Genomic DNA, 16,560 nt, shown 5'->3' on the forward strand with positions numbered 1-16,560 from the left:
GTCTTCCCCAGGGGCTGCAGGGGAATCTCTGCTCTGGCGCCTGGAGCACCTCCTCCTCCTCCTTCTGCACTGACCAGGGGGTCTGCAGGGTTGTTGCTCTCACATGTTCTCACTCCTCTCACCAGCAGCCATTTCTGTGTCCCAGCAACTTATTTTCCTTCTTAAATATGTTTTCACAGAAGCGCTACTGCTATCGCTGATGGGCTTAGACTTGGCCAGCGACGGGTCCGTCTTAGAGCCGGCTGGTATTGGCTCTGTCGGACATGTGGGAAACTTCTAGCAGCTTCTCACAGAAGCCACCCCTGTACCCCCCTGCTACCAAAATCTTGCCATGCAAGCCCAATACAACCCTATATTCTTTAGTATCTAAGCAAGAGAAAATAAAAACACACTTTACCAAAATATATTTGTTTTATGCTGTATATCTGCCATCATTTTTCCATTTCACATTTTGGTAAGGGATCTAGGCTAATTGAACAGGAAAATGTTTCTGTTCTCTCACTAAAGCTTTTAGTGCCTTCAATAAATAGTCACTCTTGGAAATATATTGATCTGTGTTGTGAAGCTCATTGTAGATCCTTTGCAAAAGTTCATGTCAAGTCATTTTCTATGTTTATTATTTACTTCTAATAACATTGACAAACCCATTAGGTGCTGTCAGTTGTACATTTTTTCAGATGAGAAATCTTGGACCTTTCTCGTTGTAGAAAAAGGTTACAAGACCCCTTTAATGAGATTCATTTGATTTCTAATTAGTAATAAATGCAAAACTCAAGTACATTTGACAAAAAAGAAATAAAGTCATTAACTCAGTCATCAGTATGTTAAAAAAAGCTAGCTGAAGACTTGAAAGATCAAACAATGTGGAAACAGAATGCAAGACAGACAAGTTTTTGGAAGAACTCCGTTAAAGAGAAACAATTTTAATACAACACTGAGTAAAGTGGCAAGAAAAAAGAATAATTCTTTCTAGTTATTGATCTTTAAGACTTGGTATTATATTCCAACAAAATGCAGGCCGATTTTACAAGGCATCCCAAGGTATCCCATTTAAAATTTCAATACTGGTTTTGAAATAATTTGTGAATTTAAGTGCTGATTCCTAGGAGAAAGAAACAGAGAGTGTGCCCTCAGATAAAAAACATCAGTTACTGTCTCTTGGTTTTGCTAACTCAAAACCACTCATGCTTAGGCTTAGTTCTGAGGCTTTGATCCTATCTATTCTATTTTGGTTTTTCTCAAGCAGCAAATATTTTTGCTATGTCTGAGGGACTGAAGTAAAAAAGCATTCCTTTCCCACCTCATTTGTTTTAGAATGGAATCAGAAAACATTACTACATTTTGAAACTTTTCAGAAGGACAAGAGTGAATCCCATAAAAATCGCTGAGCAGCTTTACTTACAGGATCAGTCCCACTGAAGGCAACAGCAAAAATCACCTGAACACTATGGTTCAATGCATAGCTGCAGTCACACCAATAAATAAGAACCAGAAACAAAGTAAATAAAGATATTTAGATGTGTACTTACCCTTTAAAAATAAACTTTGAAACAAATAAAGAGGTAGAATTATATTTAAAAGGCATGTTGATGCCCATGTTTCTTTTTGGGGAAGAGAAAATTATGAAAGAAAAAGATCAAATATGTCTTGGGTTTTGATTTAACAGTCACTCTGGGTCCAGGCTTTCTCATTTACCAGGAAGACAGATTTTCAAGATTCTCTTGAATATATCCCCACGCTGATACCTGGTAGGTATGATTTTAAGCCCTGCATCACATTAGTACAAGCATTAGTACAAACAGCTTCTAGAAAAGTAACTCTTGATCTACAGTATAAATATATTGAAAATGTGCAATACAGGTGCAGTTTTCTGTTTGGTTTTTTTTTGTTTGTTTTGCTAGTGACATCAATAGGAAATAAATAGATTTATTTTTTTTCTCTATATTCTCTAAGTTTTAAATTAGATGTTGAGAACAGAATCTGAAAATACAGTTTTATATATAAAACTACACTGAAAGGCATGTAATGTTGTCCTGCTACTTGTTTAATTTACTGGTAGTTAACATGCAGTAATTATTTGAGTTAATTTAAATTCTTATCTTAGTCACTTATTTTAAAATATGAGCATAAAAGCTCTTTTACTTGTGGTACCATACTACAGATCTCTCACAAATATACAGAAAGTTATGGAATACAAAAATTTTTATCTTATTACCTTACATATTCATACACGAAATAGTATCAAAGTAATAATACAGATCACTAAGGTCCACTGTGCACCCACATGACTTCATCAACCCTTAGTGAACCATAAAGACCCAAGAATAACAATGCAAATCAGTCTTCCATGTACACAATACACAGTGAGACAGTAATATTACAGGAATAGTTTTGTCTGCATACAGAAATAGTTTCAGATAATGAAAGTGTCACTATGCGATATTGCAGGGGACCCCTCTACACGCTCCACCAGGTGGAATTCAGAAGAACTTAACGATCCATTGTTGCTCTCAGTAGATTTCAAAATGCAAATTGACTTATTATGTTTCTTCAAGGCTGCCAGAAAAAATATCATAATAGGTTTGCTGTCTCGTGAGATGCTTATTTTTATACTCAACTGGAGGCAAAGCACATAGGCATGCATATAAGCAAATGTCTCTTAATCCTACAAAAGGCATAGCACCTTTATGCATTATGCTTCATAATTCTTATTTTATGATCATCTTGAGATTCACAAGAAATAACAAGAATATTTCAAGAAAATTTCACCAAAGTAAAAAAAATAAATTAGGTTGGTTATCCATATCAGGAAAAATTTACCCCAGAAGAACTGTAGAATGTTTTATTGAAGCCAGTATAATGGGGCTTAAGTGGTTCACATGGATTTGCCTTTTATTTTTAACCACTAAGCAAAAATTCCATTTAAGACACAGGATATATTTGTCTAGAAAGCTGCCCAGGTCACTTAGAAAACCAGTGACATAGTAACTGCTTGCTGGGGAAAAGATGATCAGACTTGCTGTCCTGAAGAACTGGGACAACTGTTATTTGATTGGGGTGGGGGTGGCACAGAGAAGGAATAACTTAAATGGATGCTGCAAAGTGTACTGCAGCCTCAGTCAGGTCATTTCCTTCTTTCTCATTGATGCCTAATCTTGTTCGCTTCTGATTATTCTGGTTTCAAAACAAAGTACAATCAATTTCGGGCCTAAACTGCTTCCGTAGGGTGCAGCTGGGAAATCTATCCCATTATCATTTATTTTGGTCATTGCTGCTCAGAAGATAGAGGGAAATACAGGAATGTGAAGTTGGAAGTTAAAAAGTGGTTTGAAGAAATAGGTACTGGGGCTTTGTTTGGTCTGTTTTCACACTTGAGTCCTGCTCCAAAACTCTTTCATAAGATTTCTTTGCAACTCTCAAAATAAAAAATATCATTCTAAATTGGCTCTTCTGCTAAGGGTGGCTTAAATCTCCCAAATAATGCTTAATTTTAGCTGTAAGAGAGGTCCCAAATGAAATCTTATGTTTAGAAGATTATGCATATCCAGCAGAAGTCATGTGCCTTGGCTGTAGAAAAAAGTAGAAGATCAGAGTTTGGATAAAAATAAACTACTGTGCAAATACCAAACATCACTACTTCTGTTTCTAATACCACCCTAAAACAATGTTTGAGGTTGCAGCCCAATTTCTGGCTAACTACTGCTACTTTCAGTCTTTCGGTTCTGCGTATCTTGCCAATTGGGCTGACAGTGCAAAAAAATTTTTGAGGTAGAATGATACTGACATCCAGGGCAGATATAGGTCACAACATATATTCTGTCTTTAACAGAAATGAAGAATAACGGATAAGGAAGAAATTCCCTCTTCCCACTTCACTCAACGTTGTTTCTCTCAGGGACTTCAAAAGTGTTTTGGGTATTTTTTCGATTTCTAGCTTCTAATATTCCAAACACCATATATATTTCAGGGGTCACTTAAACTGGTAACAAAATAACGTAGTAGATTTTGGAAAGTTCTACTAATGCTCAGCTAACACCAGGGGAGATATTTTGTCTAAAATTACCTATAAGGGCATTATCTAGTGGCTAAGAGTAAAGGAGTAATACAGCTTCTAAACATCTCCATTCATAACCTTTTCTTGAAGCAGGAATGTTACCTAATAACTCTTTCATTACAGTGTGCATATGTATCTTTATCTTTTATGTTAAAACATTATACACACACACACATATATATATATGTATGTTTCACAGGAGCTAACCGTCAAGTTTTAGGGTGACTGAATCTGTAACCCATTTTTTTCATTGCTTTTGTTTTCCACATAATTCACACATAAAAGCAACTACATAAAGAGCTGCCACTAGTAAGAATGCATTCAGCTGTCATATGAATATTGCTTTGAGAATTCAGCAGCCAAATCTACGTCTTGTTTAATTCAGCCCTTTAGAAGACTTAAAGAACAGGAACAATCACAATGGTGGAAGTAGAAGAACAAGAAATGAAGCAACTTTCATCTTTTTGGCTCATTAACTCTGAAATGAGGAGGTATCATGATTGGTCATAAAGGTGCCTCAGAGAATCTAAAAGCTGCAAGGAAGCAACTATAATTAGTTTCCTTTTCATTTCTTTCTTTTATTTTCTCTTTTGCTTCAGGGAAACATGCCAGGAAGATTATATTCAAAACTGTAAATGCATCTAAATTACAAGTACATCTTAGGAATATTTGTAATTTTTTCAATTATTTGAAACAAAAGTAATTTTAACTAAGTGCTCTATTATCCTATTGCCTTACTTTGGTATATACACCACATTTTAAAGCACCTACTACCACATATAGGCAGGTCTGATAATAATTAATCAATATTTAACTGACAGCATCACTACAGTTACCAGCCAAGACTGACTCAACAAAGAATTAATCAAAATAGGCAACAATCCCATCTTCACACCACACTCATAAGAAAATACCCTGGCCTTGAAATTTTCAAAGGATTGGGGGGCCCAGGGAAGAGCTAATTTCATGATCAAGGCTGCTCCTTGAAAATGTTTCATCCATTAAAATTGAGGACTCCTGACTGAGCTGCTCCACTATTGTTGCAGTTACAGCCACTTAGAATGTGCAAAGAAGGCAGATTCTTGAAAGGAGTAGTCCCAAATCAGCTAGAGATTTGAAGGTTAAAACTAATGACCACTCAGAAATTTTAGAAAAGGCAGATTGTCAAATCTTGGTATCCTTAAGTTCTGATACATTCGATTTTGAAAAATGTGCACAAACTTAAACATTAAGCAAAACCATGATTTTTGATGTTGTTTTACAAAGTGCATGGGGAAAAAGTTGACTCAAACGAACCACATCTACTTCATATTAAATTTTAAAAAGCTGTTTTAACTCAAAGATGTTTGACAAAAACATTTTAACTACCCTTTACACTAGCTTAGATATTAATCAAAACCCCACATTGCAAACCCAAGTAATGAAATGTGCCCAGGAATCCTTAGGTACCTCAGTCACCTAGCCAGTATGAATGCCTTCATCTTCTCCAGTCACTAATTAAGGCAATCAATGACTAACACAGGAATGACATAAAAAAACCCCAAATATCATTGGAATAGCCAGACTCAGAACTCCCCAGTAAAATCTCCAACAGCTTCAGGTATGTATTCCAAAGCAGCAGAGACCAAGAAAGCACTGTAAAAATGAAAGGAAGGAATGGCCCTAGGAGAAATACTTTATCACATGGGAAAACTCAGGAAGAAAGCCTTCAGAGGTCATCTGTCTGGTTCAAGGGAAGTACAAGAATGTTGACCAGGTTCAATGTCAAAAGTAAGACACTCTAGCTGCAACTGAGACAGCTGGGAAAAAAAAAGCACCTACCCCTTTAGGACTAGACAAACTGTGATTATAAAATTTATCCTTACTGTATTGGGTTTGCTTGGCAAGGTTTTGGTGGGGGGGGGGGGGGGCTACTGGGGTGGCTTCTGTGAGAAGCTGCCAGAAGCTTCCCCTGTGTCCCACAGAGCCCATGCCAGCTGGTTCCAACACGGACCCACCACTGGCCAAGGTTGAGCCTATCAGTATATTGGTGGTAGTGCTTCTGAGATAACATATTTAAGCAGGGGGGGGGAAAGCTGCGCAACAAAAAAACCCCTGCAGTCGGAAGGGAGGAATGAGGCTCTGTGAGAGAAACAGCCCTGCAGACCCCAGGTCAGTGAAGAAGGAGGAGGAGGAGGAGATGCTCCAGGTGCCGGAGCAGAGATTCCCCTGCAGCCCATGGGGAAGACCATGGTGAGGCAGGCTGTCCCCTTGCAGCCCAGGGAGGACTGTGGTGGTACAGATATTCACACTGCAGCCCATGGAGGAGCCGACACTGCAGCAGGTGGATATGACCCGAAGGAAACTGCAGCCTGTGAAGAGCCCATGCCGGAGCAGGGGCCAGGCAGGACCTGTGGCCCATGGGGGACCCACGCTGGAGCAGGCTGCTCCTGAAGGTCTGCATCCTGCGGAAGGGACCCACACTGGAACAGTTCGTAAAGAACTGCAGCCTGTAGGAAGGACTCACATACGAGATGTTTGTCTCCCGTGGGAGGGACCCCACGGTGGAACAGGGGAAGAGTGAGGAGTCCTCCTCCTGAGGAGGAAGGACCGGCAGAGACAACATGTGAGGAACCGACCCCAGCCCCCATTCCCCGTCCCCCTGTGCACTGGCGGCGAGGAGGTAGAGAAAATCGAGAGTGAAGGTAGGCCCAGGAAGAAGGGAGGCGTGGGGGAAAGGTGTTTTAAGATTTGGTTCTCATTTTCTCATTATCCTGCTCTGATTTGATCGGTAATAAATGAAAATAATTTCCCCAAGTTGAGCCTGTTTTGCCCATGACAGTAATCAGCGAGTGATCTCTCCCTGTCCTCATCTCGACCCAGGAGCCTTTTGTTATGTTTTCTCTCCCTTGTCCAGCTGAGGAGGGAGAGTTAGAACACGGCTTTGGTGGGTGCCTGGCATCCAGCCAGGGTCAACCCACCACACTTGATTTTCCAAGAAGCCTCTTAAAAGATTGATTCCGTAGTTTTCTCTAAGATATTTAATCTAACTGGAGCTGGCAAAGCACTGTTTCATGGTTTGACTCAGTCTGGGAGATTTTCTTATGAGAGAATAGACTGTTAGGTTCATTCCTGTGGTTTCACATGCTGTCTTAGAATATTTATTATTCTTATGAAAGCTGCAGCACATGGAATGAAAAGAATGTGAAAGATTTCATTTCAAAGGAGAACTAATGTTTCAAGGTGTTCTGGATGAAGGGGAAAGAAATTAGTTAACAAAGCCTATTCAGAAACAAACTTAACATGGTGTACATCAGGCCTAAATGCCAGATACTTTCTTAGTAAAGTGATGGAGGATTTTTTGTTTTATTTGGGTCTTTTCAGTGTTTTTTTAATTGGTCATCTCTAGAACCAACACAGAAGTAGAGAAATCTGAGGATAAAGAAGCAGAAACCCCAGCATATACCTATGTGCATTAGGAAAGATGCTACTTAAAGCACAGTCACATTTGTCTTTAAATGATGTACTGGGTTTATACATCATGATCACAATTCAGAAATACTTATATGAGTCCTGGGACTGTATGAATGCTTCTACATGCCCGGCACTTGAAAAATCAAGCATTTAAACCCTGTCCAACCTTTCTAAAATTCAGTAGAATATATTTCAAATTATTAAAAACAATAAAAAGCAGAAGTTGTAAGTAGACTACTATGCAACATGAAAAGGGTTTTTTTTCTGCGTGCATTGCCATATACAAATGCAATTTCTCTTCATTCCTGTGAAGAGTATTTGAATGTGAAACTTAGTATTTCTACAAAATAACTAGATACACAAACCCCATCTTAACAGAGTCAAGAATTACTAAATTTGGGGCAGAACAGCTTAAGTCACTGCATTGTGTCTGTTAAAAATCATGCAGACTGCAGTGTGCCTGAGGACCCCCCCAATATCTCACTATGTAAATAAATTGAATAACTACTGACATTTTTAACTCAAAGTATTCTTGCTGTTGTTGCTTTGTCTGGATATGAATATTATTTGAAAGTAGCACAGGTGATTATGTGACAAGTAACAGAAGAAATATACATTCATGTGATTCATTTAGAAGAAAAAAGGCTTAAATACATGTTTTAGTGACTTCTGGAGAAGGAGAGAACAGGTAGCCAATGAGTATCTTTATTTCTGTCTTCAGAAAAGACCCTCACTGTCCCAGTCCCTTTATATCTTCATTCTTGGCTTACGCTGCTTGTTCCTAAATCAAGCACTACCTACTTTCACATCAGAAAACAACTAAACATTTGAACTGAAGTCTTGTACAACAAATAATTAAAAGCTGACATCCTCCTTCTTAGCTTTAAAATTCCCAAGCTGCCCCAAAACATTACTTCTGCTAATGCTCGGAGCTGCCGCAGTGCTGAGGCAGCAGCGTTACCACCGTGCCGTATCTTGCCAGGCCCAAACACAACGGACCGGCCACCTCAGAGTGTGACTGGAGCAGCCGGTACCTGGGGATGGGAGGGCTGAGCTCTTCCACAGAGCAGTTTGGACTAAAGAAGCCGTACAATTCCCTCCCCTGATAGATGGGGACTTGCAGTCCCTAACCCTGATTCAAGATTTAACATAGATTTCATACTGGAATAATAAAACTCAACAGTAGGTAGTTTTCTCATTATAACTCATTTTCTGGGTGGACTGCTCTTCTGGTTTTGGGGAACTGGGATGGTCTTTCTGTTCTGTGTTACCTAGAAGCAAGCTCTATGCGCCATGGTCTTTGACAGCTGCATATACATGCTACCGCACGACAGAGGAATGATGACAGCCCTCTATCAGAATGTTTGTGGGGAGAGAAAGAAGAATAATATGCATTAAATCATCACCTAGTAAACTGCTTATCTAATTAGGAGTCTTAATAGTTACTTTTAAATTCTTTTTGCTACTAATAAGGAACATTTAAGGAAATGCTACAGAAAGATACAATCAATATTGTAGCTGTTTGACTTCATTTCCAAATACAGAATCATCAGTATAATTCGAAGTAGCTAAGAAATGTAATTGGAATCTTATACTCCGCCACAGGAACCTTCTTCTTGTGTTCAACTTACCTTAAAGGTAAAAATCCTTTCTTTTTCTGAAGTGCTATGTGTTTCTGTTTCCAGCCTTAGAAATCAATTATAGCTGGCAGTGAGTAATTAAACCAACTAATGAGATGTTATTTTAAATTACAATTCTACTTTCTTTGAACTATTTTTGCACTAAACCTTAACTACCATATCTGCATTATTCTGATCGCTTTATAACATCACAAGCTTGTTTTTCTGTGGATTGCTTTCAGTTAAATATCACCTGCAGTCATACTAAGAAATAATTATTTTTAATTGCAGGTTTCCAAAAACCAAACCAGGCCAAAACAAATAAAATGTAGGTCCATTCCATAAAATGAAAGTTATCTAGTGCTACTGCACCACTAAAATACAGCTAGCTATCATGTGCAGATTCCTGTCAAGTAAGAAATGGCCTACTGCAGTTAAGTTTAGCAGTCAGGTTAATTGCATTTCTTTCATCTAAGTACACCACTGAGTGTGCTCTAAAGTAATTTAAATGGGTTGCTGACCCATTTCTGTATGTTCTTTTTCAGATGTTGGTAGTAAAATGATATTTTCTGAAGTACATGCACCAGCGGGGTTAGATTTTCTGTTGTGTGGTTTGCTATATTGTTTTCAAAACATCTAGAACTTTTTATATTGAACCAAGTAACAAAGACGATTTATGCAAAGTGAGAATGTGAACAATAAATATGTCACACACTTTCTAGGCAATTACATTTCTGCTGGTTTATGAGTTAATAATATGAATAAATGGTTCCTTTAACATCCAGCTCTCCTTCCTATCTATCCCTTGCATCTTGTGATGCTTTTTGCAAACTCGACGTATGTTAAGAGAAATTGCTGAAAGCATCCTACCCCATTCAGCAAAATGGCATGAATAGCCACTCTCCTGCCATCACCACCATTGAGAATCTAATGTTGGAGGGTCCTGAGCAAAGCATTTACACAGAGACTTTTATGCCTACGGCTATGCAGTTTGCCCTCTGGTCTCACCTTAACCTCCGTCATGTCATACTACAGTCCCCTACTCTGAACTGGTAGGAGACAGCTGAACTCCACAGCACACGAAATAGTGTTTCTGAGCAGCGTTCCCTCCTTTTCATTTTCCTTTTCATTCAGCAGAGCCTTAGGAGCCCATTCTCCCACTCTGGACTACAACCGGCCCCTATTCTTTCACGTAGAGATGTTCTTTCTCTGATTTGAAAGCAGAGGCCTCAGGGACCCCCGAAAGCTTGTACAGTATTTCCAGTTCCAACTGACAAGTCCAGCTCTCTTTTCTTTCTAGCCTGCATCTTTCTCTGCAAACTTCAAAGCCACCTACTCTGTCGATTTCTGCCAACACGGATATAAAGGGCCACGAAGGCACAGGAATTAGAGAGGAGAGGGCTCATGTCTGCTTGGCATGAGCATCTTGTACCTCTGTGGCTGACCTCAAAAGACGCCAAAACAGAGTGTTCCCTTCATTCGCCCCGACTTTCTTTGCTGAACCTAAACCCTACACTGTCCGCTGTGTCCTGTGTACTGCCACGTCCATCCAACAGGGCCAGAACAAGGAAGACTCTTCACAGCATCTTCTCCTGGCCTCTGCTGGGGGGGAGCTCAGCAAGCACAGCCTCCCTCTGCGTTTGCCTGGCCTTGCACCGAGAACAGAAATCCACAGGGGATTCCTCAAGGTGCTCGTCTGCCCCATAGGGATCTACTGAAACATAGGTTTTCCATCAATGCAGCAACAGTTGTCTATGGAGAAAGCAAAGAATGGGAAGAGGAGAAGGGTGACAGTCTTATCTAGAGAAAGAAAGAACAGCTTTCTGGGAAGGAAGAGGGGGCTTTGAGGGTCAGGAGCAATTCCTGTTTCCTGAGGGGGGATTTAGATGTCCAAAAAGGAACATTAAAGGCAGTAATGATCAGATGTGAATTAATGCAGAGAAGCATGTTCATGAAATGAAGTCCTAAAGAAAATCTGCATTTTTAATGCATTTTTAAATCTGTAGCAGTTTTGTGCTCCTGGGTGAAAACACACTGTGCTTTCATGGGCATGAACATGTTGACAAGAATCTTGGGCAAGGGGGGCAAAGTCAGAGAACTTTTGTCATTATTTACTGAAATCATTCATAAGTCATCCCATCACCAAATAGGATGTCTCCCCCCTTCTCTGGGCTTCCAGCCTGTAAATATGCAATAAATTGCTTAAAAGCCGGAAACAGGTTAGGACACATCTATGTTGATGGCCACAGTCTGAAAGTCACTTGCTTATCTGAATTGGACTGAATCTGCTCTGTTTCACAACATTTGAAGGCATGCTACATCCAAGCTAATAGCTCCTGCCTCTCTCCAGTTTTCCAGTGCAAATCAGGGTTGCCAAGAAGACTCTCAAGATCTGTCCTGTTCTATCTTTCTGAGTAAAACAGAATGAAAGCTTGGCTGATATATGCCGAAATCCTAAGGTACTCAGGATTAAATGCAGTTAGACCTTGAATTGTATACAGTGCTATTCCAAATGTACCAGATTTCACAGATACTTGTGTAATATTAATGCAAAATCACAGCAGCAATATAAACCTTTTCACTGCTTTTTCTTTTTAAATCATTTACGAATAAACCACCACCAAAATCACACCTAACCTTTACTTTTCACAGATCACAGTCACAGTCCACTGAGTTCTTGCCACTCGTAATGAACTCTGTTATTGCTTAAGAGGTCTTTAATACCTACCAATACCTAGGTCTGACTGACACTTGGTACAAGGTCATCAGCCTTATGCCTACCCCAGGTGGAATTCAGTTAACACAGGCTGAGGTTTAGGTATCTTTTCAAGCATCAGAAGCTGAATCCAAAATACTGCAGAGGAAATGATTGAATATGCCCCTAGAATATAAATAAGAAGGTGCAATAACTGCCTTCCCTTGGTTTGCAGAGCCCATCTTTCCAAAAACATTTATTTCTCCTCCAAGTAAGCCTTCTACCATAACGCCACTGTTGGAGCTTTCTGAAAAAACAGGCTATACATAACAAACAGGGTAAATGTCATCCTTCATCAAAACTAAAGCTAGTTCAAATACCATTCTACAGTAGAAATACAGACATATTAACCTGTTCTCAAGTTGTCTCAAGTTTTCCTCAAAAATACTAATTTCAAATCATAATCATATTTCACAAAATTTTCACTGACATCATCTCTTTTCTCTCCTCAGTATCTCCTCACCAGAAATCAAGGCTAATTAATCCCATGCAGAGTATCCAAAACCATTTCTCTAACTTATATTCAACTCGGTATTCATTATGTCTTTCTGAAATCTCAGTAAATATAACTTGGTGCTCTCTGGTGCTAAAATCAGCAGAAATTAATAAGAATTACTGCTTGTCCTTTGAATGTACAAATCTAAGTATAAAGAAACCCCCAAAACAGAGGGGAAACTATGCTAATGTCCATTTGTCTAGTATTTCCTAATTAAATACTTTATTTTTGCATTATTAGCTGCCTTGCTAACGGAAGGACAGCAGGTAACAAGCACTTTTAAAAACAACTTAAGCTTTTTAATCATGCCACTGTCTTAGTTGGCTTTGATACAAGCTTTGCTGTAATTTTTATATTTAGTTTTAGACCACATCTTAACAGCCACATTAAAGTTAAATTTACTCTGATAAAATGAAATATTTTAGAGGTAAGAAGCTCCATCTGCTGGATATTCAGTTATATATTCTAACTTTTTCTGTGATTTTCATGATCTTATTACTTAAATCTTTATTAACTCTCTCCCTCTAATGGAAATCTCATTATTTTACATTATTGAAAGTAAATAATTTGCCAGTAACATTATTTACCCAACACAGTACAGCAGAATATATTGACAGTATTTACTGATAGAAAACATAATATGGAACATCTGGGTTACTGTCTCACTTACTTTACTTTCGACTTGACTTTGATTTCCAGGCAACTTTCTTTCACAGAAACAAGTTAATAAAATCCAGGAATTCTGTTGGACCACAAGCTAAGTTAATGCTTAAAAGTGTGATTGCAAGTCCTGACATGCAACCCTAGCTTCTATATCAGATCCAACTGAAAAAAAAAAAAACCATAAAGAACATTCATATAGGTTTTGCACAACATGGCCCATTTTTCAACATCATGAGCATGACACAGTCTAGATGTTTCCCCTTTCATGATTAAGTATGTTCCAACCATTTTTCACAAAGAAAGTTATTTTATTTAATTGAAGGTTGGTATCAATCTTCTCAGCTGGAGTTGTGTTATGAACAGCAGCTGCCAGGGACTGGAAGAACAGTGCAAGTGCCAGTGCCAAATGATGACAGCTTTGACAGAGAATACAGGCAATATTGTTGCTCTCTGCTCTACCTCACTTTTCTTGTATCCATGCTGCAGTATCTCAAGTACAAATATTCAGATCACTGCAAAATGTACTTACAAATCATGCCCTACATCATCTATCAAAGAGATGATCACCGTTAGAAACATTTTTTAAATTAAAATTGAAGCTTAAAGGAAAGCAAATGTTTGCAGAGAATTACTTAAGTCTGACAGATGTGATTTATGTTTCTAAAAGTTTAACTCAGCTCCACTTAGCATTTCAGGTAGTTGATAAATGAACTAATATTGTCTCTGCACCTTGTCTTCCTTTGTTATATGTTTTTATGTTTGGGGTTTCTTTTTGTTATGATAAGAAATAGAAATCATAGTCTTTGAAAATGTTAATGTGCTATTGAGCTGTACATTATTCTAATGCTGACTGCCAAGATCAAGCAGCAACTCTGCCTTTCATCCTACACCTGGCACCATTTTATATGCATGTTTGCAAAGAAACATTTACAGGGTGTTTCAGGAACAATCGGCATCTTTAATTCATTGAGTTTACAGTATTTTTTTAATGAAGTACAGATGTATGGTTTTCTGGACTTGCCAACACAGAAACCTGTAATTTGAAAAATCAGTAAAATATTTCACACTGGATCCAGATATAAAACTATCCCTCTTTTCCACAGGGAAATGAAAATATCTTCACTAAAAAAAAAAAAACAAAAGGAGGGAGGGGGGACAGCAGATTTCTCTTTGCAGTTTCCACAGTCCCATGGCAAGGGATTTGCAAAACTTAAAGAGTGGAAGCACTTCATTATCTTCACTGTTCTTTCTTTTTGAGTGCACTTCATCAAACACCCTGGATGAGCTTAGCAGAGAGATAAGGCATTGGCACACTTTGCTGGCTCTGTCTGTTGGCTGAACTGTATTCACAATGGTCTTAAACTCAAGAAAGTGTTACTGAATGGGGGGATGCATATTTGTTGCTTTGTCCTCTATGTGTATTTCCTTGCTGAAAAAGACAAGAGAGAAAGAAAGCCACCCCTCTCCACACACATGCACTACTACATAGCCCCAAAATCCTGTGAGAGACGAGGTAATTTTCCCAAAACAATGTTTATAAATGACTGCTACAATTTCTAGAGCTTTTGCTGGGAAGAAGGCATGATTCCTATCCATTAGCAGTTTTAAATAAGTCTTCTAAGAAAGATCTGGCGTATGTTGATAAACTTTATTGTCCATGAATTGTCTCTTACATTTCTAAATCTCTACACCTATATGTAGCAGACAAAAGAAATGCAGAACTTGTCTGTATTCCCGTAAATATTGTTATTATCATGGGTCTATATCCTCCAACCCAGACTCCTTTGAAGCTCTTATTAAACTATATGTGCATTTTGCCTGAACACAAAATTGCACAGATCAGTCATTTGGACAACACATGGTGATTTGCAAGCAATATATCAGCCAAAGCACAATCTTCCTTTTTTAGAATGCTTTTTCTCAGTTCATCACAACACAGCCATTCAAACATTCAGACGCAACTCATAGGTACTTGTTTTAACTAGAATTCTCTCTGAAACAGAAGTTAAAAGGGTTCCCTAAATACAGCGGTAATTCATATAGATACATAACATGTAAGAGAAAAATCATATAGGCTAGAATGTAAAGCATGGAAATATGAAGGGGAAGACAGAGCAATTACTGGAACAGGGGCAGATTGAGAGAGAAGAAAGGGTAACAAGGAGATAATCAGAATGCAATTAAAAATTTGCAAGTAAAGAGAAGATTGGTATCTGAATATACCTTACTTTTTGGAAATCCTAAAAAAAACCTCTTTTAAAGTAGGTAAAATTAATTAGGGAGAAATAGTAATTTTTTGCCCTTTCCTCTTCTTTTTAGCCAGTTGGGAACAAATACCCGGAAAAAATGGAGACAGAAACCCAGAGTATTGCAAACAGAGAAGAAACTGAAAAGACCAGGAAAGACAATTCAGCCAAAATCAGAGATGGGCAAGCAACAGTTATCAGGAGAAGGACTGAAATTGTAACTGCATATAATGGAAAATCTTTGAAACATTCCAGAGCTAGTTTAGCAAAGTCTGAGCAGCTTCCTTTTTGGTGATTTAACAGAATCTCTTTGGACTGTACTACGAGCCTCTCTCGTGTTCCATCTTCCGTATGGTAAGATCTACAGTAGGTAACTGTCTTGTATTCTTGTCCAAATTATAATCTAAATTGGTTTTAAAAAAGTTGTTAAAATCTGTGCAGCTGTTGATGACATCTGCATACACTGCAAGAAGATCAGAGAAGTTCTTCCTAAAATACAACAATAGTAACTTGAAAGTACTAGTGAAATCAAATTTTAGTGAGGTCACGTGCAAAGTCTGAACCCCACACAACTAGATCTAAAATATGAAATGCCTCTAACTGAGGTAAAAACAAGACAATTATGAGTGTACTTTTAAAACTGTAAGTTTCACTTTTTTGATTGTACATATCAACCTAAAGATAACTAGTGCTTATCTAATGGAATACCTCTTCAGAGTATCAGAGAATATGCTGAAGAGAGAGACCCTGAAGAGAGACCCTCCTTCTGTTTGGAGACATGTAAGCAGTAGTCACTTACAAAATCTTGGTCGTATATCACTCAAACTAACACTCAAATCAAATGTCACATTTCTAATTAGTAGCTTACACAAGTTCAACACGTTACACTATTGCCAAGATAATCAATGTTCTTTCAGCAGCAGTAGAACTCTTCCCTTAATATTTTTTCTCTGATAGAAAGCACAGATTATGTACAATTAAAATCTTTTGATGCAAATCTTGCTTTTAATGATGTTTGTCAACTTCCAGTTGAGAAAATTGGTCATTTTTGCCTTGGCTCAACATCAAATCCATTTTGCATTAATGCCATTTTAAAGGCAATTTTTTTCTTTTGTGGCCCACTGCTTTATTGGGACTGTGGTATCTGCAGACTTGCTCCAGTGCTTCTAGCATTCTGGGATCTCTCACAGGACTACTGGTCCCTTATTTAAAAAAAGAGACAACTACAATTGTACAACTTAATGTGTCATAAAATCAAACAAATGCACACAATT

Source organism: Accipiter gentilis, chromosome 20, assembly GCF_929443795.1.
Source record: "Accipiter gentilis chromosome 20, bAccGen1.1, whole genome shotgun sequence".
NCBI lineage: Eukaryota > Metazoa > Chordata > Aves > Accipitriformes > Accipitridae > Astur > Astur gentilis.